Below are 25,022 nucleotides of genomic sequence, written 5' to 3' on the forward strand. Positions count from 1 at the left end.
GTTAGGTTGTCTCTTGGTTAGCCTGTAGTAACATGCCCTGGAAAGCTACATGTGCTACAGCATTGAACATATTTCCTTGCTTCTCTCCTGCCACTCATAATCTTCATCACCAAGCCATTCTCATATCAGCTAAGATGATACTCATTTCATGTTTGTACCCCAAGGAATATTAACACTTTGAAACATTGACCCCAGCTTTTACACTGCAGTTGGTAATATTTGCCATTAAAGCAAGAGGTTATGTCACTGGAGAACTGTGTAAGATTAACACATGCTCTGTCTCTCTCTGTACTGCTACAGAGTTATGTATTTATGTAAACCAAGCCAGATATATCTGGGGGGGTATCTCCAGAAATTATTTCAATAATTCTCCCTGAAAGTTGTTTGACAGCACAATACATAAAGTTGGGATAATGGCAGATGGATATTGTTCACATTTATGTGGGGCACCAAACTGCCCAGAACTGTTAATACCTAATGCTAATAAACCAGGACATACCTCATAGATGCTGGAAGCTGGTGCTCCAGCAAAGTCATTCAGATCCTCAGCTTTTGACTGTAGACATCAGCAGAATTCTCATTAACTAATTGAATTACACTGATTATGCAAACCTCTTGCAACAGAAAAACCAGTCCCTGAAGTTTGACCTTTCTTTCATGTTGTGGTTATTAACTACTTTTATTTCTGTGCAAGTATATATATATATACACACTAGAGAGAAAAATACTCCAAACTTCCTCTATTATCTATCCATGATATTGGAGCAAGTAATGCTTTTCTAAAATATATCCATTTGCTGTCCAGGAATCAGCCATTGGCTGGGAAAGTGGGGGAAAGGGGAAGTAGTGAAAAACTGCAAAGTCAGCATTTTTCTTTCCAGAAGGGTGAAGTTCAATCTGTCCAACCTAGAGAAAAAGGAAATAATGGGCAAGGTAATTACATAGAAAGACAACAAAAAGCATTAGTGACTGACATGTGTTTTTCCATGGCCACAAATCATGGACTAATTCTTCAGCGTGGTGCTGTATATATATTGTTATTTCAGTCTCCATTGGTATTGTCAAAAAATAGCTTGAGTGCATTTTGAGTGATAAGTAATTCATTAATCTGAGGAAAATCAATCAGCAAGTTTTCCTGAGGTTGTATATCATTAGTATGTCAGTCATCCTGATTCAGTTCAGCATAATTTTCCTGAGAAGGCATTTTGCTAATCCCCAAACTATAATCTCATTAGCACTCCCTGAATCCAAGCAAATAAATAGAAGGTACAGACTGCATTCAGTCAAACTCTGAGGCTCTGTGGAAACCTGCCTCAGTGGAACTATGCTGATTTATACCAGCTGGCTTTCTTCCCTCTTCAGGCTTTCACGTTGGTCATCAAAGGCTGCCTAGATACTGCTTAGAGTGTAGTGTAGCTACACCTGAGCTAGCTTTAAACTAGCTCTCAACTGGGTAATTTAGCCAATGCAGAGCTCTAATTTAAATTGGTTTAAATCTAGCTTTGGTATCTTTATTCTACACTTCAGTCTGCAGCATATGCAAGATATAGCCTAATATCTTGCCTAAAAGTTATCTTTGCAAAGAGGAAAAAGCACAAAACTGTCCTAGTGATTTAGATTATGTGCTCACTTAAAAGTGAGAAGTTAACACCACCAGAAATAGAACCAAGCAATAGTCCATTTTCCCTGATGTAAATGATCTTTTGCTTCTGGAATGGTCCCTTGAAGCTATTGGCAGGTCAAGCAAAGTAGATCAGCCCCCAAAGTGCCCTAATTTATGCTGGGCACTAAATTGGTGAGCATGTAAGGCACTGTCCTAAAGATTAGGGAACTAGCAATATAAAGTTGATTTAAAGCCATCTTTGTGCCCTGCGTATGGAACAGCACTGAATTCTTTTGGACTACAGCCAAGGATGTGGCTCCTCAAATTGGTGATGATATATAATATCCTTGCCAGTCCTAAAATAAACTGAATACATGACTGACCTCCTTAGTGGTTTTCTGATGCATTTTTATCAGGGGCTGAGATATGAATACCAAACTCATTTAGATTTGTGATCTGGTCTGTTCAGCATTTGAATCCAGCTCAACAGAAGTGAGTAACTTTTACACATGCTTACTTACTATGTGATAAAATTATATGCAAGCAACCAAAGAACATGCAGTGATTAGGGAAATTATTTGTTTGGTTGGGGTTTTTTTGTTAAGAATATGTTCAAGTTATGCAATATATTTTAAGTTGGAATCACACTAGTACCATATTACCCCATTCTGAAATAATGAAATAAGGAAATAATTCCACTTCAGCTGTATATATACTCACTATTAGGTTCCCTGTGGAGATCCTAATGAAAATGAGAACATATCTACCCCTTCTCTCTCTCATTCACTCACATATGCTCCTGTTTACAGTGGGTAGTTTAGAGCTATTTTTTTCTTACCATTTATCTTTAGCTGCAACATTACACATTTTTGTATAGTTCCCCAGGTTCAGGTAATATCCATTCAAAATAAAAACATCTTTGTACCAGGAAAACACATAGAAAAATACTTTTTACTGTGTCCGTTGTACTTGCACTGTGCAAGGGCATTGTAACAACTCCTGAAATATAATTTACTGTATTTACTTGAATATAAGATGAAGGTTTTATTCCCCCCAGTCAGCATTGGGGAAAAAAACCCTCATCTTATAATTGCATACAAGGAAACTTCATAAAAGACACTATTACTAAATTGCTGCCAAAAGCAGCATGTTCTCAGTAATGGAAACCAACTATGAAATTGATTGAATGTAGCCAACACTGGCCATGACTATAAAACACATGGCCCATATTGGACAAACATACTGATGGGAACCTTTTTTTGATGGGGTGGTAATGCCCCTTAAAAAAATAGGCAGTTGCTCCCCCAGGAAAGAACAAGCACTGGGCCTGGAGGTACCACAATACCAGGCTGGTACTCAGAGAGGCTGGAGCAAGCTCCAACACCCTCCCTTGGTGTCAAAAGTGCTGATGGGAACCGTTTCCTGTGTGTGACACTTAAAAAAAAATAATTGGGCAGGTGTTCCCTCCGCATGGGAACTGGCACTGAGCCTGGAGGTACTGCAATACCAGGCCAGTACTGGGAGGACCAAAGCCAGCCCTGACACCCTCTCCTTGGTGCCAGAAATGCTACATTTGATCTTAGCCAGGGATACGAAGATTCTGCTGGGAACTTTTGAATAAAATTTTATTAAAAACTCACTTATCACCTTACACTTACAAAATTTCACATATTGAGCATCCTTCTTTTACCAACATTTCATATCGCAGAAACAACTACATATCCAAAAACATACAACTACATATATTAAACCCTTAAATGACATCCATCAACTTTTCACAAAAGACCTCTTTTCGGAACTCTTTCTTCATATAGAAACCCATGAAAAATTCTTACCTCAGCGACCACCTGAAACTCTCCAGTCCTCCCATCAGTCCTCTCTGTTGGCTTAGTGAAACAAGTGTGTCCAGTCCTTTTTCCTCCACTTCTTTTCTGCCTCTTCTTCACTGTAGTATTTCAGTTAATGCAGTCCCAGCTTCAGGCACTCCCTTTCAGTGAGAACCAATCCCTTAAAAACCCAGAGGTTTCTTACTCGTAACTAGTTTTAAAACATTCAAATAAAGTCCTTAATAGCATTTCTCTCATCCTCTTCTTCACCATCCTCCGCCATTCTCTGGCACTCTTAAAAATATTTCTTGAGTGTTCTCCACTCCACATACTGTCTCATGGACACTTGACATATCTCCTGATCTTGTAATGGTCGCACATGTAACTTCAACCTTCCCCTTCCCTTACAGGGCTCTTACCAAGACTCACCTCCACCTTCAGCATCTGGCAATCACTAAGTGTTATACATATGGTTTCTTTCTTCCTTATCTCTATTTCTTTTGATACAAACACAAAGTCAGTTCTTGATTTTTTCTTTTCACTGGGGTCTGTTTTAGTGAGAACTTTTTTCCCCTGCCCTCTTCTTTAGTGACTCTTCTTTAATTATATATGCTAATAATCTGGACAAACTGGCTAAAGTTCTGCCTCCTCCTCCCCTCTTCTGTCACCTGCTTCTATTATGCAATTAAAGTCTCTCGCTATTATCTGCAGTCTCCCTTAGATCATGTAAACTTCTAGCTTTCTAAGCAGTTCCTCTGTTGCTGTCTCTGGTGTTGCTCTTGCTTTCACTGTCATCTTTTCTCTCTGCTTTTCTACCTTTATCCACCCTCCCTGTCTCTCCAAACCTTTGTTTCCTCTCTTAACTTCTCTTTCTACTTCTTGGTTATCAACCACCACTGCCATTGTTTTGGGCTTCTGGTTTCTCTCCTCCACTCCTGCCATCCCAATGCTCTGTTGATCTCTTTCTCTCCCTTAAGGTATTAATCAGACTCTCAGTTGATCACTTGATCTTAGCCAAAAGGCCAAGATGCTGATGGGAACCTATGAGACTTGATCTTAGTCCACAAGACAGGGCTTTTCAACCTTTTTTTTTTTAGGACTGTACCCCTTCTGGGTATCTGGGGCAAGCAGTGGGGGTGGCAGCATCTGGATGTGGAGGGAACGGGGAGCACATTGTAGCTCAGGGTTGTGGATGGTGGTGGTAGCCACTGCATATTAATTCCTCCCCCCATCCCCACACCTGGCCAGCTGGGCAGTGCCTGTGTGGCCGCAGAGGGGAGCTACTGCCCTCACCACTCCACCCCCACTCCTGGAAGGCAGTGGCACAGGGTGGTGGTGCTCTGTTCCTACCCACATGTACCCCCTAACCTCTTTCCAAGTACCCCCAGGGGTACACATACACCTGGTTCATAACCCTTGCCACAAGAGATTGGGGAACCTACCACAAGGATAGTTTAGTACAGCCCATTTGGGAAAAATATAGTGTCACGTTCATTGTGCACAGTTCCCTTCAGCAACTAGTCTTTTCAAAGTCATGGTGAGCCACTACACTGAATACATTTAAACTTCCCCTTCACTCCCACAGCTGACCCATGACTTTCTTTTCTGTTCCAGTGATTCTCATTTCTTTATCAGCCTTAAACATCTGCCAACATCACTAAATGTAGCCCTAAACAATCACCCAAAATCCCTCTGCCATCCCCTCTCTCAGCCTGTTTCATGTGATTAGTATGACCCTGCCCTCCATGAGGAGGAGCTAGACCAGGTTTGCCCTGCACTTCATCTACATACAAATTTTTGAAGAAGCCCAGGATTTATGACAAGAACACCTGGTTCCAGTCATGAGTGGGGGGTTAATTAGCACACAGATACTTTGTGGGGGTATCCAGAGTACACATACATACTAGGCAGTGCTGAGCTGTGGGTTCACCATGGCTTGAAATACTGTTGACTGCTGGGGCCCACCCCCATGAACTGTATGGTAAATCATGAACTTTTTTGTTTTGAACAAATATCAGGCAGAAGAATGATAGGTACCCTTCTCTTCCTCTGGGCCAAGTACATGAGCCAGGTTTGCAAACTGGCAGCAGGGGTGGAATCTAAAACAGACAGCTTTGTTATGTATTTTTCAGGGCAGTTGTTGCAACTGTGGCAAGTGCACTTAACTTACAGGAGCTTGTGGACCATGTTTTCTGTTTTATGAGATCCTGAACTGCTTTTGAGAGAAATACAAGCTGTACAATGCTACAGCAGTGATCCTGGTAAACTGCTGCAAGATATGGGAGGCGTGAAGGGCAAGAGATACCACATCTCCTGTAGATTTACTACCTGCTGACAGCTGCCAGGCTGTGTGGGAGCAAATCTTCCACAAGGGTCTGCAGAAGGAACACAGAGACCTGAACTGGCAGGCAGCACACCAGGCACTTCCTGCGTGGGCATGGAGAAATGGTGAAGGGCAGAGAGGCCCGTCGAACTGCCTGAGACAAACGTGCCACTGGCAGGCAGAAATGATCAACCACCTCTTCCCTGGCTGCCCACATGCCAGGGAGGTGTGGAAGAAAGTCAATGCGCTCTTCCTGGTGGTGACAGGTTTCAGAAACCTGCCAGGGAAGCGGTTCTCTACAGGCACCTGACCAGACAGCAAGGGGCCCTGACAGCTTGCTTCGACCAGTTCATATCTTGCTTCAGGTCTGCACTGTGGAAAGCCAGGAACCTGCTTATAAACAGACACTCAGACCGCACAGTCAAGGACTATATTAAAATGGGACTAAGTGAAATGTACTAATACTATAGAAAGACAGAAGAGGACAGTGGGAAAGAAATGGCAGACCTCATCTGGTGGAGAGGGGTCTGGCATAGACTTTTTCAGGGGCAGACCCTCTGAGGAGGGCAGTGGGTGGGGGTACAGGTATGGGCAGTGGTGATCCATAGGGGGTGCGTAGGGGGTGCACCCCCTGAGAACGCTGGTGCACCTCCTGAAAGCCAGCATTCCCGGGCAGGGGGAGCAGGCTAGAGTGCTGGTGCCCCCCTCAAGATCTCCGGCCAGGGAGTGGGGACACCAAGAGAACTGATCCCCACAGTCCCCCTGCGGCAGACTGCGCCTACCTGGAAGTGCCACCAGCACACCTGGAAGTGCCAGTGGTGCACTGCTGCCACTTCTGGGTTGGCGTGATTGGCCGCAGGGCCCCCCACCCCAGCTCAGGAGGCACCAGTCACCCATGGGTATGGAGATGGGTGCACGGGCACATGGATACATTAAAAACCCATTACACAGTTCGCACCAGGTATCCACGTGCGCGGACACGTGGATACCTGGTGCGAACTGTGTAATGGGTTTTTAATGCGCTTTGATCTGCCAAGTAAACCATAGGGGCTGCTTGGCAGAGTATTGGAGGTGGAGTTATCTATATATAGACAAAAAAAGTTTGTACTTCGTATAAGTAAGTCTAAATGTTTTGCTTATAAGTGTGTTCATAGAGTACCTGTGTTAAAACATGCAACAGTTTCTTTAAATATGAGATGCATCAATTCTGCATGGATTATTCCTATGGGTACCTGTAGTAATTTGTGTGTGTTTGTTTCAAGGTCAGTATTTTCTGTTTGCTCCTCACTTCCATGAGCTCAGGGAAAGCAGACTCTGACAGTAAGTAGGGGGAGTAGGGGCTAGCAAGAAGGTGAGTAAGGCAGGGGGGAAAGGGGCTACCTGAATCCCCAGATGTATTTTCCCTGCTGTAGCAGTATTAGGACAACAAATGTAAGGAACACCTCCAATAATTAGGTTCTATACCTGGAAAATTATAACAAATCTATAAATTTTCCATATGTCAAATCTAATTATATAAATATGGTAATTTATGATAACTACAGTAAATAGGCAATATTTACATTTTAAAAGTCCATATGTTAAACAATTCAGTTTCGTTGCATTTTTCTTCCATTTAGTCCATAGAAGCCTTCAACACAGACATTTCAGAGTTCTACTTTTTCATGTTTAAAAGTATCAGATGATTTTGACCAGACCAGAGTTCAGTATTCTATAATGAGCAATCTTTTGCTTTTTTGGATTCTGGAAATAAGTGTTGAAAAGAGAAAGTAATCGGTGGTAAAAAGTGCTGATGTTATAGTTGAACATTTTATTATATAATTGAATAATAAATCTCTCTAAGGTGGGCATTTCCATCACTTAAAGCAAAACTGAAGCAGTTAAGAGGAAGAATGATCTCCTCCAAAAGAATTATAAAAAATACCTATTACATCATCTATTCCTCATCTTCAAAATATGTATATATTCCATTGCCTTGATTAATTCTGTTTCTAACTGACTAAATAGATACAGCTTCTTAACATTCCTGTTGATGAAAGCTCAACAGGAGCTAATTGCTACATACAGGGAATCACAAATACAGAAAAACTTTATATGTAATTCTGTTCTCATACCAATACAGTAAAATACTGCACTAGGCCAGTGAGTTCTCTCTATAAAACTGGGGTAAGTGACAGGAGAATCAGCACCTCAGTGCATCTTCTCAGTCAGTGCTAGAGCTCCCAGGGAAGGGTAGACCTGGGGTAAGTACATGGCCTCCCTGTGCATTTTCTGTACTCTCTCCAAACTCACAGAGGGACTTTAATGTTGATTAAAACTTCTCTTCCTTGCTTCCTTCAGGTTTTGACAAATGATGCTGGCACCTCTAATTGCCCACTTTCCTTTTATAAAATCTTTCTAACATCTGCATTTCTATTAGAGTCAAATGTCTGCTTCACATTTTACTTTTGAAGTATTTGATATATCAATTAATAAGTCTTTAACCAAACACTGTAAGAAGGGAACAATTGGACAAGCCTTTGCATTTGGCTGGAATCTTTAAGACTCACTTTGAACAGCTGTACTCTTTACAGTCCTTGTGATGCAGATTAAATGAAAATAATACATGGCAGAGAGAGGCTAAATCATTTGAACTTCACAAGTTATAGCCCAGAGCCATTTCACTACAGCTCATTAGGGAGTTTATGTTTATAATGTAATGCCTTTAAATAGATTTGATTTTTCTAAACAGGGTTTTGTAAATTAGAACTTTCCCAGGGGGCCAAGTTAGTGCAAGCTGTTCCAGTTGTGGAGTACATCCTGATTGAGTCGGCTGGAGTACACAAGAAACGGTCTGCTTAGAAATGCAGAGTCCTGTGCATCGTAATTACATGTGGGTTTAGGAATAACACAGCCATCTGAGCTATGAATAATGCCTACTTCTCTTGAGATGTATTCATAGTATTGCCAATCTCAACATTCAAAACCATGAGTCAGGCCACTACAAATCTTGAGATAATTTTTTTAAATTGTGTGTTTTTAAGAACAATGAATTTGGAGGGAGGGGTTGTTTATCTTTTGTCTGTTGAAACTTCAGGTGTTACATTTTCAGACTTTCATTCTTGTTTTTGCTATGATGAGGATGCAAAAATAGGTTTTTATTACAGGAACTCTATTACGTTCACCTGATTCACACCCAGTATTATGTGATTCCTGATAAAATTAAAAGATTTGGCAGTTTAGCTTGCAAATAAACTGCAAACGTAAAATAAATCAATTAATACATTAGTACTTTTTTAAAAGTGCAAAATTAGACCTAGGTCCAAGAATTTGCCCTTATGTGTCAATATGTTAATGACAGGTGGCTGGCATTTTAGTTTTCTGCTATTTATGAGACCATACCTGGTTTCTAGTAATCAGTCTAAAAAAAATTCCTCCATGTTGTTTTAGATACAGATTTAGATTCTCATTCAGCTACCTTTTGCCTAGCAGACTCAGGAGAGTAAGACTTCCGCAGTTTCCATTCCTTTTTTTTTTTCCCCACAGGGACAGGAATACCTTGAAAAAAGCCTAATGGAGTATTCTGATGCATCTTCTTCAAGAACTAAATGAAACCAGGGTACCCAGAGGTGGCATATAGAATTGCTTTAAAAACTACTTAATCAAGGCTTATAGAATCACCCAAAAAGGGACTATATCCAATCCATGCTGAAAGTAATACAGGCACAGTTCTTTTCCTCTTAGTCTATTGACTAGTTATCCATTGACATTTATTTCTTCTGTCATCCCTTCTACTTATACAGGTGCAACTAGAATGAAACAGCTGTCATCTTTGCTCTGTCTTTCATTTCTCATCATTTATTTTTGAACATACATAATAACATACAATCCTATAATAATTTATCCAAAGGCAGAAAAAGAAAAAACCCCTAGGAGATAATTTAATAACTACACTACAAATTCTATACCCAGTGCCCTAAGTAACTCATTGAGGCTATTGGGAATAAGGCGGGGAAGTGAGAGATACTCCTTCCCATACTTTGGAATAGGAGCAGAAATACCCACAGCTGCTGTTCATTGTCACTCTACAAAGAACTGGTTCAGAGGATTCATGTCTATAGAGGATTCAATATCTATGTCAATATTTTGACTCTGCTAAACACAACTCATTGGAGAGCTGAGTTCTATGAATTACCTCCCAAAAGCAATCCTCTAGGAATTGCTGCCTATATGGGAGAGCCCTACATCAGCTCAAAATTTCCTCAGGTTGGAGGGGAAATCTTCGGTTGCTGTTTTTGGTCTTAAGACTTCAGACGGGCAAATGTGTGAAGAAGGCAGGGTAGATATGCACCTTATAGACCAGCAATCTAAAATATGCCATTTACAGAAAACTGCATAACTTTGATTCCACCTTGGGGGTTTTTAATGTCTGTACCTAGCCTAACTAAATGAGATACAGATAGAGCACGAGCTTTGGTGAACTCACATTCATTTCATCAGATGCTGTGAAAAGACAGCATAGAGTAGCATGTAGAGTGAGTACTTTGTATTCTATGTTCTACGCTGTCTTTACATAGCATCTGATGAAGTGAGCATGAGTTCATGAACCTATATTTTATTTAGTCTATAAGGTACATATCTAATCTTCCTTCTGCCTGAGTTCAGACTAACACAGTTAACTACCTTTCCCACATTTTCTGTGCAACCTCTTCAACCATATCCCCTTTTACCAAACCAGTTCCAGTACATGCAAGGCCTTTGGCATTTAGGCTTTATCTCCAATATTTAACAACTACATAAAATGTAGAGATGCATTATACATTTACAGTATACAGAAACTGTTTGTCCCTCACTTTCCAGTTGCACGTCCAGAAAATATAAAACTTCTTTTCTCCTTTATCAAAGCAATTCAGGAATCTTCTACAAAAGATTTTTTGTTTCCTTTTTTTGTTCAATGTTTTGCACTTATGGTATATAATGGGGAAGTATTGGGATTGTTTGTACAAGCAAAGTAGAGAGTCTACTTGAGCATAAGACAATTGACTACATACGTGGCAACCTATTCTGCATATCTCACCACTGCCCAAGATGCTGTCTACAGGCCCCAGAATCAAGTTAAAGTTAGAAGTACTATTCACTATCATTCAAAATTGTTTAGACTTTTTCTTTTGATTCATGCCGTTGCTGTATTTTGTACATCCTCCTGACCACTCTTAGCAGCTGTAACAACACTTGTGGTATTACCAGTAATTTGCAACTTATCAAACATGATTGAACCTTGTTCTTTTGTGTAAACGAAACAGAACTCTCTGGTTAGCTTTCTTTATACTTTGGAAATAGTGCAAAGGAAACCAAGGCTATATTTGCATGCCAGACAATGAAACATAACACACAGTGTATACATGCCTTTGACATTGTAATTACTAGCTGTTGTTTAGATTCCATGTATGGTCACTGGCTTTGGCTGTGTTGAAATCAGCTGTATCAACATTTAATCAAAGTCTTATAGATTTTGGTTGTATATTTTTCTAATGTCAAAATGGAAATGCTGAAACTAAAAAATAGATTCTTGGGTCTGGAAATGCATGCCCAATATACTGCAAAAATAATGAACATTTGTGGCATAATGAACTAAGTCCACTCTGAGGTTTTGTCCTTAGTGAAACAAAACAGAGCAGGCAATTTAAAATCTGAATGATTTCTTCAGGGTTTCAGCAACTTTTAATTAATTCTTCTGGAATTCAAATTTGAGCTTGGTTATTAGTGTTCTAACATTTATCATGTTTAGATTGCCTAACTCTTCTTAGAAAATGACTCCAATAAGAGATTGCACATAGATGTTAAAATTGCTTGGCCTAAATCATATATCCATACCATGAGCACAAAATACGTATCCAGTAACTCAGACTCAGGCACGGCTTTCTTTACAGCATGCAGATTATGAATGGAACCTCATAAAACCATTGCCTGTAATGCAGACATGTATGGATGGCACAGTTAAATTTTTAGGAGTCAAATATATAGCAATGAAACCCCGTGGAGTATTCCCTGTCTGGTCTGTAATGCTTGGTAAGAGTCAGCAAGAGAAACATTCTGTACTTAACAGGGACTGTTCAAACGAAAGCTTAAATATCGTGTATCAAACTCACTTCTAATAACACCCACTTTTGTACCAACTTTACAGCACTGTTTAATTTTATCCTTTGAAATACATTGGAATAATATGAAAAAATACGTTGCCAAATATGCATAAATTTAAGGTTGATTTGAACTATTCTTCTTGCTGACAAACAAGCTACTTTACATTTATGGCTTGTTTTTTACATGAAAAATGTTTATTTTTGACTTGTCTGTTTTTAATAAATAACTTTTTGGAAGACTGGAGAACCAGTCCTCCAAATCTCTTTAGAGCCTGAAAAGATGGCGAAAGAAAAGAGGCTTTTTCAGATACTGTTTATCTATCTATCTATCTATCTATCTATCTATCTATCTATCTATCTAGTTTCCAGATGAACAGTTAGGAGATAAGCAGCTTCAACTTTAATAACAAAATGAGAGCGCATAAAATCTAGTTCTGTAGACAGCTAAGAAGTGCCCCAGCAGGGAAAGAAAAGCTTAATATTAATTATATTTCTAAGGCTTTTAAAATGAGCTGAAGAAAACTTTTGGTGGAATCCTTCCTTCCCTTTGCTGTGTTTCAGAAAGAAATGAAAAAGGCACAAAAATGCATGTATCACCATGGCTGTGCCTGTATTCATTAGGGTGCAATCGTTTGGATATTCATAGATGAAAAATAGTGTGATCACCTTAAATCAAGAAATCTCATTGCCTTTGTCAAAGTAGACTGGCTTTTCCTTTTAGTTTCATTATTTCTAGAAGGATCACAAAAAAGGGAAAATCTTTTTTTTTTAATTTTTTTTTTCTAATAAGATAATAAAAGAAAGCAACTTTTCTAAACAAAGATGTTAACCAAGCTTCTGAAAGACATCTTAATACTGAGATTATGATTGCAGCCTTATTGTAATGATCTGAAAAAGTGCTCTGGAGTTTAAAAGAAGGGAAGGCCATTTCAATGTAGCACTATAAAGAAAGAAAGAATACCTGTTTCATGGAATCTACAAGCTTCTTTAAAGCAGCTTCATGAAACATCATTTATCCATTGAATTTAAATGACTATTTTCTTCTTGATTTATGTACCATATTTACTCAAATACAAGATAAGGGTTTCTCCCCCAGTCAGCATGGGGGACCCTCATCTTACATTCTCATGCAAGGGAATGACATTAAATATATTGTCTATTTCTGAACTGCTGCTAAAAGCAGAATGCCCTCAGTAATGGAAACCAACTATGAAGTTGATTAAATACAGTCAACACTGAGCATGAGTGTAAAACACATGACCCATATTGGACAAATGTGCTGATGGGAACCTACCAACTCTTTTTAATCATAGTGAGCCATTACACTACATACATTTTGATTTCCTCTTCACTCCTACAGCTCAGCTGTGCCTTTCTTTTCCATTTCCAATGGTTTTTGTTTCTTCACATCTTTAAATGTCTGGCAAACATCAGCAAATGAGGCTGGAAACAGCTTACCCAGAATCCCTATGTTGGCCCTGTGGTGGGCCAGTAGGGGGTGCTCCTTCATTGAGCCACCCACCTCACTGCACCTGACCACCTTCCAGGCTCCGAGTGCCTCCCTGGGGGCGCCTCACATCTGGCCGACCCGCTTCCTGGAGCACATCCACTAGCCACCACCCAGGGATGGGCTTGATTCTGGCACTGCGCACCCTGGGAAACACAGACCTAGTAGCCCTCAAGGGTACTTGATTCACTTCAAGAACTTGGGATGCTTCCCTCTGTTGGAAGCACAAGTACCTTGGTCAGCTGAACCAAGGGGACCCCCCAAAGCATAATCTAGACCCACTCCCAATAAGTCTCCCACACTAGGTACAAAGGAGAACTTCATTGGTTACAAGGGGTAGGGTTGGAATAGGGTACATGATAGAGCAATATCAGAGAAATCCCATAGAGCAAACTGGCATGGCTGGGTAGCCTTTGATCATGCATCTGTGTTACTGCAAGCTATATATCTAGTTAGATCTCAGGTAGCTTACTCACAAGTATCATCCAGAGGCAGGTGGAGATTCCCTCTGGAGGCAGGCAGTTCCTTGATCATGAGTTTTGAGAGAGAGAGCAAGTTTCAGATGGTCCAGCTCTTCTCTCTCTCTCTCTCTATCTGAGTCTTCCTCATGGCTGCTGCTCCCTCCTTCTGGGCAGTCCTTAACTTATATAGCCCTTATGACCTCATTCACTTGGTCCAATGGAGGCCAGCACCTGTTGGCTGTTAGCCAACCAATTTGAAATGCATCACTAGTTGCTGGGCAGACTGGCAGTTCCTAGCTCCCCAGGGAGCCCAAGCCCCTCACCCAGGTATGTGATGCCAGTCATGTAGGCAGAGGGAGCAGGTTTCCCTCCTCCCTCAGGAATGTATCCAGCTCAGGTTACCTAAAGAGATAGGGTAAGGTGTGTATCCTCTGTAGGGCCTATCTTAACCAAATTGTCACAGAGCAGAGTTTTTGGGGAGAAACAGAGGTGGCCTTCGGCCACAGGCCCCCCCCTCTCAGCCTGTTTCATAGGATTAATGTGGCCCTGCCCTCCGTGAAATGAAGATGGACCAGGTTTCCCCATGCCTCATCTGCATATATATTTTTGAAGGATCCCAGGACTCATGACAAGAATATCCAGTTGCAGTCATGGAAGCAGAAAGCAGAGCAGCAGCTTAGTTGGGGAGCACAATGCAGGGAGCAGAAAGCTGAGCTGCAGATTGCGTAAGGGAAAGGGATTGGAGTGGCACTCAGACTGGGTGTGGGGCTAATTTGTAATACACCTCCCACTATTCTAATACATTCACTCATCAGTGACTGAGAAACTCTGGTATTTGTAATATAGCAATAATTTTAGCAAAATTTGATTATGAAGAAATATGAAGGGCCAAACTCTGCACTCATATTACACTAGAGTGACTGCAAAGCCAGGAACTAAACCAAAATGTACCAAAGATTCCCAATGATTTCTCTGAACTTTGGATCAGACTCTAATGTCATTGAAATTAATGGAGTCATTCTAGATTAATACCAGTGTGAATGAGAGAAGATTTTTGTCCTGATGATATATACAGAGTATATGAATGCCAGTAAAAAGCTTAAATAAAGCAAAACAAAAAAGAAAAAGCAATTCTAAGTAATTTTCTTGTAGACAGATTTAATTACACAAAACCAGTCAGGGACAACAAAGATCCCTGATAAAAGATTCCTTCTTAACAGAAACATTTTTTGTTTTGAACATGTCTAAATACTTTTTTAAGATTCTGTTATTAGGGAAATGGCAGAAGCAACCTAAGTATAATTATTTGCAGAATTATTTCACTTAGAAAGCTTCATTTTTCCATGAACTTACAAGACATTTATGTTTTGGGCTAATATTTTCCATGAGTGTTTTTGAAAGTGTGAATAGAAATGGTCTGACATCATCAATGTATGTATGCACACACACACACACACACACATATATATATATGTGTGTGTATGTATGTATGTATGTATGTATGTGTCAATCTAGAAAAAAAAAATGATACACATTTTAGAAAAGCACTTACACTAACTTTTTTCTATGTTGACCCACAAATGTAATGACAATGTTTTGGTAGCATGGGCAGGTGCAGGTGGTATGATGCATCCATAGGTGGCAGAGAGCTCGGGCTAACAAGGCTTAGCATCCCCACCCCCACAACGCGGGGCAGGAGTGACAGTGCAGAGGACTGCAGGCAGCCAGGAATGCAGTCCAGTGGCATGTGGAGCAATGCCCAACAGGTAAGTCTGTGAAAGGGAAGGGTCTTGGAGGAGGTAAGGATCATAAGGGAGCAGATCGAGGCCCCCATGGTGAGGGAGGGAGTGGGGCAGAGGCAGGGACTAGGGTGAAGGGGGCTCCAGGGTGGGTTGTGGAATGGTCGGAGCCCCAGACAGCTCATCCAGGGTAGAAGGAGGGCAGGGGGCTCCTACCACTGCATGCACCCCGGGGCAGGTATGGGGGGCACATGGCATGCAGATTTGTGCATGAGGTGGAGTAGAGGCAGGCTGCCACTGCATGTTGGGGCTCTGCACCTCACTGCTGTTGCCTATTATATAACATAGATTTCATAGACTTCATAGACATTAGGGCTAGAAGAGACCTCAGAAGATCATCAAGTCCAGCCCCAGGGGCAGGAAGTCAGCAAGATAAACATCCAAATTTCTCTTGAAGGTGTTCAAAGTAGGTGCTTGAACCACTCCTGGTGGCAGTCTATTCCAAACCTTGGGGGCTTGGATTGCAAAGAAGTTCTTCCTTATGTCCAGCCTGAAACGGTCCTGAAGGAGTTTGTGACCATTTGACCTTGTCATCCCCTGGGGAGCTCTGGTGAACAGACATTTCCCCAGATCCTGGTGAGCACCCCTGATAAACTTATAGGCGGCCACCAGATCACCTCTGAGCCTGTGCTTTTTCAGGCTGAAGAGTCCCATAGCTCTCAGCCTCTCATCATGAGGTCTATTTTCCTGACCTCTGATCATGCACATGGCTCTCCTCTGGACTCTCTCAAGCTTCTCCACATCCTTTTTGAATTGCGGAGCCCAAAACTGGATGCAGTACTCTAGCTGTGGCCTCAGCAAGGCCAAGTACAATGGGAGAATGACGTCCTGGGATTTGCTTGAGAAGCATCTATGGATGCAAGTCAGCATTTAGCTCGCTTTATTAGCCACAGCATCACATTGAAGGCTCATGTTCATCTTGTGGTCAATCATGACCACCAAGTCCTTTTCATCTGTAGTGCTAGCCAGCATAGCACTGCCGAGCCTATATGGATGCTGCAGGTTTTTCTTCCCAATGTGGAGAACCTTGCATTTTTTGGTGTTAAACACCATCAGGTTCTCATCCGCCCATTTCCTGAGCCTGTCAAGGTCAGCCTGGATTGCCCTCCTATCCTCGGATGTGGATGCTTTACCGCAGAGCTTGGTGTCATCAGCGAACTTGGCCAGTCCAGTTCTGATGCCAATGTCCACATCAGTAATGAAGATGTTGAATAGTGTTGGCCCAAGGACAGAGGCTTGAGGGACCCCACTGGTCACAGGGCACCATGACAATTGACTTCCATCAACCACCACCGTCTGGGTCCGACCATGGAGCCAGTTCCCTAGCCAGCGGATCGTGGTCAAGCCAAGGCCGCAGTTGACCAGTTTTGCCAAGAGGTGACCATGGGATATCAGATCAAAGGCTTTTTGAATTTCAAAGCTCAAGATGGGCTTTCCTGCAGGGAAACAGAAACTAAAGTAAGGAGAGGGAGGGGAAAGCAGGGAAACGAGTGCTCTCATTATTGACTGTGTAGCTGGCCAGTGACTGTCATCCTTCCTTGAGGTCCCTTCCAATCCCAGTGCTCTGGGGGAGGGATGGAAAAACTGCATAAAAAGCAGCATTGTTTGAACTGCCCTGCTTTCTGCCTTGGTGTCAGTTGAGTGAGGGCACACCTTAACACACTCACAGTGTCACCCATCCATGTCACGAGTTTTGCCTGTCAGCAGCTAGAGGTGCAGTTTCCCTGAAACCCCTGCATCTGTCTCCTTGAAAGCTGGCAGGCTTTGTGGCCTCAGCAGGGACTAGCAAGCCTGCAGCTAACAAGAAGAAGGCTTTATGGCCAGCACCAATTGCAAAGTTACAAGTGTGCAATGTGTCGTAAAAGGAAATAAGATTGGTCAAGCAAGACCTACCCGCAACAAACCCGTTCTGCTATCCCTCAGGATGCTGCCATCAGCCAGTCTGTTAAGAATGGCCTCTTTGATAATCTTTTCTAAGACCTTCCCCAGAATAGAGGTCAGGCTGATGGGCCTGTAGTTTGCCAGATCCACTTTCCTCCCTTTCTTGAAGATAGGCACCATATTGGCCTTCTTCCAGTCTTTGGGCACTTCACCAGAGCACCAGGAGTTCTCGAAGATCCATGCCAGTGGCTGAGCTATTTTGAAACGTTTTGAAAATTTTGAAACTTTTGTACTTGCCTCATTTCATTTCGAGGCTGTTTCAAACCTCTCTGTTTCATTTCAATTTTGCTGTTTTGAAGTCAAAACAGCATTGAAATGAAACTGCTGGCAAAATTTTGCACATCCCTATTATTAAATGTTTACTAATTGTTAGTATTCATACAAATTCTTTAGTATTAATTAGCAGCAATTTTAATTGCTATTGCCTTGTCTCATGGGGAATTGAACCCCCCTAGGTCTTCCAGGTGGAGGTCTGGGCTATAGTACTGCCCAACAGCAGGCTGGTGATGGATCCAGCTTGACTTGGGCCCTCTCTTGAGACTCTCCATGGGGGACCATGTGAGGCAGGGGAACCAATGGAAGGCACAAACCCATAATGGAGGACTATAAAGCCCCTCCTACTTCACCTGGGATCTTGTTTTGGCAACAGTGTTTACAGCCTTGTGCCTTCGGGTATTCCTACCTGTGCCTTGGATTCCCCATACGCCATCCCTGCCTACCTTACCATTCTGCATATTGGATTCTTTGGCTCCTGACCACTAGCCTGGGTTTAACCCCTTGGCATGATCCATCAGATTTGGACCAACACCTGGTACTGCAAACTTGGCTTGGATTCTGGACCTATGGTAATGTAACCCTTTGTTTCTAAACCCTACTCCCTATACCCAGGTCATATCCTTGACTTATAGCAGTAGAAATGTGTTGACAGTTTTGCATTTATTAGGCAAGGCAGTATCCCATTTGGTGTCTGTTGAACAGTGGGAGTTTGCTTCTGATGATGACTTGGGCAAGGTTAGGGGGTTGTTTGAAAGCCAGGAGTGGAGGAGCTGGGAATATTTTTCTCAAGGTCTCATTTTTGTTGAGTATAAGCTGTAACTGTTTGATTTTTCTAGTTGGTTCAGGTGTGGCATGGTAGGTGACTACCAGGGGTATGCAGTCACAAGGGCATTTCTTTTTGTATTGTAGCAGGTTACTGTGTGCTATTTGGATGGCTCTTTCAAAGATATAATCTGTTTCTCTACTGATATGTCCTTGTTTTATAAAAGCAGATTGCAGGTTGCCTCATGGAGAATGTTTGCAATTTGACCCGGAAATAGTCCATGCTTCCTGATCATGGCAAAGTTGGCAGTAGCTAGTTTTGAGTTAAGCAAGTGTCAGGTCATTGAATACTAATTACAGATGCCTTCACTAGAGATGGTCTAGATAAGGAATATTTGTCAAGATACCTTAATCTTCCTACTACTATCAACTGTTTGTCTCACCCATATTCTGTAGTACAGTAAGCTTCTTCTAGGTGTTGATTTTTGGCTGGGTACTAATAGGCCTTTCAAGTGGAAGAACAGCAACTTTTTGAAGTCTGAGCGAAGAATAGATAGAGACAGTTGTCCAGTAAATTCAGTCACCAAGCCACAATATCTGCAAACCAGTAAACAATTCTAGAAAAGGTTTCTGTGCAACTAAAAACAGAAAAACGCATGCCTTGCTTACATGTTTTTGGCTTCATCCTTATTCTGTTGAAAGAAGTGAACCAAGAGTTACTATACATATAATGAGGCTCCCTCATTTCATTCCAGTCAAAATTGCCCTTCCTCTTTCTTTAATTTCCTAATACAGAAAAGAATAATTAGAAATTTAAAACAGTGTAACACTTCTTCCCTTCTTGGTCATTAGAAGTTATTTTAGTAAATTCAACGGAGTTTTAACAAATGTAAGTGTGTAAGAAGAATCACACAGTCAGCACTGAAAGGGAAATGCAGTAGATTTGGCTCAACCCTGAGCCTAGTATGGAAAACAATACAATCCATGCCAAAGGCCATATAAAGTTCTGTCTCTCTGAAACACTTATGACTTATCCACTAAAAAGTCCTGCGCTGGAAGACACTGAAATACCTGTATGTTAAATATGTACAGCTGCATATGAGGCTTGGCTTATCCTTCCACAAGGTTGACTGATAGGGCAATTCATCAGAAAGAAAGTATTCAGTAAAATAATACGCCATTTTCTTTTCATTCTGCTGCCTTTGTTAATTTCTTCCTCTTTCAGATCCCTGTTGACTTGAATTAAGATTCAGGGGCTGCCAAGCTTGGATGGTTGTTTTTCCTAGTAAATAAAGAAGCTTGCTGAGCTGGCAGCTCTTCCCAGGCTTGCCGAGGTTTTGCTATAATTTTGGTTCTGTCGTACAGCAAATCAAAACGGTTGACATGAAAGGACAATCAATCATAACTGCTCTTTGGGATGTATAAAATATGTACATTCCAAGCCTCTTGAACAGTGTCAGGCAGCTGTGGTTAATATTTAAACTCCAAATATGTGACATATATTTTGAATCTTGCAGCATTTGCAATTCCAGTTATTAAATGGACTTTGCAGGTGTTCAAATATACTACTAATCCTAGAGCTTTTACAAAGACTGTTAATGATATCAAACTGAAACTCTGGAACCCAGAAAAACTAGATAGGTTAAAACAAAAAGATCAGTAATAAATACTATGTCTTGATTAACAAGATGAGTTATGCTGTAACTGGAATTCTGCTGAGTAGGGAAAAAAATGAGACTGCTTGAAGACCACAAATCTCAACAACTCTAAGTGTAACACCAGATTAAACAACTTCATGTGCCTTCCTATTCATGTAAACACATTTTTGTGAGAGAGAGACCCTGAAATATGTCCTTCTCGTCATGTTGCATCACATGTTAATGCTGCTTTTGTTAACTATGTCTCTATTTTATTTCTTCAAGTTGTATGTAATGGAAAAATCATCAAGTGAAATTCTGGCCCACCTGAAGTTAATGGGAGTTTTACCACTGACTTTAATAATGCCAGGACTTCATTGACAATATTATGCCCTGTAAATACTGGAAGAAATAATAATAAAAAAACCTTATATTTATATAGACTTTCACCTTGATGGATCTTAGAATACTTGGGCCCCAAGTATGGGCAACATAAAAACCACATGCTTGAGTGCTTTTCTGATTAGAGATACTTTTTTTGAATCCATCAGCTCTAAAGGGATAATTTAAACACAGCTGAAATGCAGCCATTTCTGATGTGAAACTTCAGAGATGTTTGATAGTTTTCCAGCAAGATCACTCAACCGATTAGGACAGGGACTAAAGAAAAATATCGTTACCAATTCAAACTTCAGGGAAAACTTTAACCAAGTAATCATTCTTCTCAGAGGAAGGCTTTTATAAGGACATTGGACTAGGGCTTATGATTTCTATGGACAATTCTCCCTCAGCCACAGAAATCCAATACAATTTTTGGAGTAAGTCCATCTAATTTGTATTTCAGTTCTCCATCTGTAAAATGGGGATAACAGTACTTCCTTTTTCTCCCTGTCTTGTGTTTTTTCTGAATGGTAAGATCGTCAAGGAAGGGACTATCTGTTTGTGTAGTGCCTAGCATAATGAACTCTTCATTGGAAATTGTATGCACTCCTGTAATACAAATCATAACTGTAATGTAGAGCATCATAGGATTTTTATGGCTGCAAGTGATTAGAGCCATAATAGTATATATTTTCCAAAAGGCTGTCCTCATTACCCCTTCTTGGATCAAAGAAAGAATGCAGCCTTATGAATAGCTATCAGCACTTTGTGCAGGACTTTGTCCCTCTGAGCTCTCCATTCAGATTCTTACATGGCTGATACTGTTTTGCTTGTGAAATCTTATAATTTTGCAATGGAAAGGTTAGGGGACCATCAATCTAACTTTGTGGAAAAACACTAGTCATGGAAATATATATATTTTAAGTGATCCAATGTCAGAGGCATAATTTTGTCCACGATAGCTGCACTACAGAGAGAAAAATAAAAGCCAATGGAAGAGTGCTATGATAAATTTAGAATTTACAGTTTCTGCTCTGAAGCCCAGTCTTTGAGTGCATTTTTGTTTATGGTTCTAATAAGGTCATCTACTTGGAAAAAGGAGTTCCACAGCAAGTAGCCATTTGACTTATTTAGTCAATCACAGCACAGGATATTTTAAGCCCTTTTTACAATGGTGTATAAAAGTTTGTCTCAACAACCATCTGGAGAATATTGAGTTTCATAACTGGTAGGAATTATTCAATATCCTCCTCCCCAAAGGAATAACAGTTTCAAAATCTTCAAAGAGTGATATCTAACTGGAGAAAAAGGTATTTCGTGTTGTTAAAACTGGAAGCTGTGTAGAACTAAAACACTCTTTTTGATCTACCTGAAAAATGACTTTGTAAACTAGGGAAATCATTTCCCCAACTGTCAAATTTTATATAGAATTAAAACCTTTCTTTTTCTTTTCATCATTGAATTATTTATTCCACAGAGACCCAAAGTCGCCCCTTTCTGACTGGATTAAAACAAAAGCACATGCAGTCTTTATATGCAGGACCAGATTCTGGACACTTGTGCAGGTGCACAGAGTTGTGGTGGTGATGGTGGTGGGAAGACATCCCTTAGAACTTTTCCCACAACCCTCAGGACTCTTTCAAAGTGGAGAGGGAGAACCTAGCCCTTCATGTGCTTAAAGTCTTCAGTGGGTGTAATGCCACTGAAATCAATGCAGCTAACTCTGAATTAGACAAGGTGAAGGAGCTGCCCAGTCATAAGGGAAAGGCCACTGGGGCTAGGTACAGACAGTCAAACAGTCCAAGCCTGAATCAGTTCAGTCTCTGCAGGTTAATCTATGATGCACAGGTTACATTGAAACAGAAGTGAATAGACGTTCACCTTTGATTCAGGAAATGCAGCCACATGCCTGCAGTGGCTCAGCCAGAGGCCAGGGGGTGCTAGAGCACAGCTCTCTGGCTGTGCGTCCACTTCTTCCTGCTGCCCCCAAGGTCTCTGGGATTTGCAGTCCAGAATTACAACAGCAGGACTCTGCAAGGGGTGATCATCACTTCCTCTTCCTGCTTCCAGATGCCTCTGGGATTTGTAGTCTACAGGTGCAGCCAGCAGTAAGCTTGATTGGGGGAAGGTGTGTTTAACCTCCCCCTCCCTGGTCCCAGACCCAATCTGGGATTTGCTCCCCTGTAGACTTGGCTGCATCCCCAGCTAGTCTTGCCCCTTCCTTTTCCCCCATCAGCCAGATCTCACTGCTCCAGCTAGGGAGCAGAGGGCAGAGCCAGCCCTGCTCTCTGGAGCAGACAGCCCAGCCCAGCCCAGCCCAGACCAGGTTTGCAAAGCATGCTTGATTTAACTTGAACCAGGAAGAGGCCTAGGACTGACGTTTCATAAACTGGTTTGACCCATATCAGTTAAGTCTGATACTACATTCAACCAGGTTTATCTTAAACCAGTTTCAGCCATTTTGAAACTGGTTTATGTACACTGAGCTTCTGTTCTGTTACAGGTTTAAACCAGTTTCTGATCACTTAAACCAGTTTATGTGTAACTTCTGTCCCTAGCCAGAATGGCTCATAGAGCCAAAGAATGGCTAGTGAAGGCTGGGCACTCCGGAATGGTGGGGCAGTGGCTGATCAGAAGGAAGATTCCAAACTACTGGAATATGCTCTGGCTATTGTTAAATCATATATAAACAACCAGGTACTGATTTGTGTTTACATGAATGCTATCCTCTCTAATTACTGGTGTGGCACATGCTGCTACATCTAAACCTCTTATTCATGCCAAATTTGAGTAAGAGCAGCTTTTTCCTTTCATTTCACTTTATGCTTGTGCCACCATTATTTAGTAACTGCAAAACCCTGCCCTGTTGAACTTGGTTACCAAACCATTACATGATAATCTATATTTGGAGGTGGAGGAGGAGGAATCTACACAGATACAGTAGAGCAGAGATCTTTTTCATGCCTGTGCAAGTGAGGTGGGACATTAAAACCTTAAACATGTATCTGTCCTGCAAGAACTCGAATTACTGAACTTCTGAGTGAGGCAAAGAGGATTTCCCAGAGAAGGTTTTTTTAAAAACAGAATAATGTAATAGCTGGTGTAGTACTGGAAAATCAGTTCCAGGTTGACACACCATGCAGCAGCTACTTCCTCTCCATTAGCCAATAACCAGTGTCTTCTTGGAGTTCTAAGCAAAAATGATCTCACTGAAAACACACTACAGAATGAACTTTTCTGAGTGAAGACTTGTTATCAATTTGAAAGGATGGTAACCCTCAAAGTAAACACTTATCTGTAAAATGGAGATTATACACTTAATAACATTTAATATTTTGGCATCTCAAACCTCCTGTGTAGATCACTCTGGGATAGTGGTGTTTATTTTCTTGCGACATGTGAAAGTTCATTCTCAGTATCAAGTTTGTTTGGTCCACTAACTTTGTTAACCTTTGCATTTACTTCTGTATTTGCTGGCCTTTCATGAGCAGCCGCTTTAGTAGCTAGGATAGAAACAGTTACATTAGGGTTAAAGGTCATAGCCATTATGGGATTTCAACTTAAAACAGTCACTGCTTTATGGGGATCACAGTGTGTTTATGATTAATTATTTTCTTTGTGAGAATTTCTAAGAAGAAGATTATTATAGTAATATACAAACCATCTGGGTAACCTTTAATGTCTACCTAGTCTCTTGATCAAATTATAATCAAAACTTTGTGAAAAACAGCTACATTCCTAGAAGTTACAGGAGCTACAGTACCTTACGTTATTTAGTCTCTGCCTCCATGGAATTTCATTTAAGCATAAGAAGGAGTAAACCAACATTACATGAAAATGACTTTATTAAAACAATCAGTTTTTTTTCAAATTCAAGAACTTTGCCATTTAAAAAAAAAAAGGGTAAGCTTTTTAAGCTTTTATGGTTTTTCAGAACATACATGTGCTACATGAACTGAATTTTTATGCATTGCCATAGAATGTATTTTATTGAAATCAAATCACCAAATAACCTTTTTAAAGACTAATAAAATGATATTTTATATCTTAAAAAATGCATTCCTAATCACACAGTTGAGATTCATAGTGCTCAGGAGACACTGAAATCATTGCTTAGGAACAGTATTTGCTGACTTCACCAGGGTAACAGTTTAATCCTTAAAGTAATCAACTTTCACCCTCTTCTTTGAGTCTTTTGACTTTTAAGTTCTCACTAGTCTTTCTGAGAAAAAAAACAGTGCTAGGAGACAGCTATTATTCTCCTCCATGGGATAGTCCACTTCATTCAGACAAGCAATATCATCTTCTGTTTACACTCATGTGAAACAAGTGCACAGGGTCACCCTCTACACTCTGATGTTTTACCAAAGGAAAAGGAAAGGCTCTG

At 40.9% G+C, this 25,022-nt stretch overlaps 1 long non-coding RNA gene across 1 annotated transcript; it reads right to left on the reverse strand.

Annotated features, from left to right (window-relative positions):
- Window positions 1–668: 668 nt before the first annotated feature.
- Window positions 669–13,977, reverse strand: LOC132250667 (uncharacterized). Its single transcript, XR_009462272.1, has 3 exons — window positions 13,855–13,977; window positions 3,439–3,610; window positions 669–906 (listed from the first exon to the last, which is right to left on the reverse strand). It is a non-coding gene; the product is annotated as an uncharacterized LOC132250667 (long non-coding RNA).
- Window positions 13,978–25,022: the final 11,045 nt, after the last annotated feature.

Source organism: Alligator mississippiensis, chromosome 5, assembly GCF_030867095.1.
Source record: "Alligator mississippiensis isolate rAllMis1 chromosome 5, rAllMis1, whole genome shotgun sequence".
Taxonomy (NCBI): Eukaryota; Metazoa; Chordata; order Crocodylia; family Alligatoridae; genus Alligator; species Alligator mississippiensis.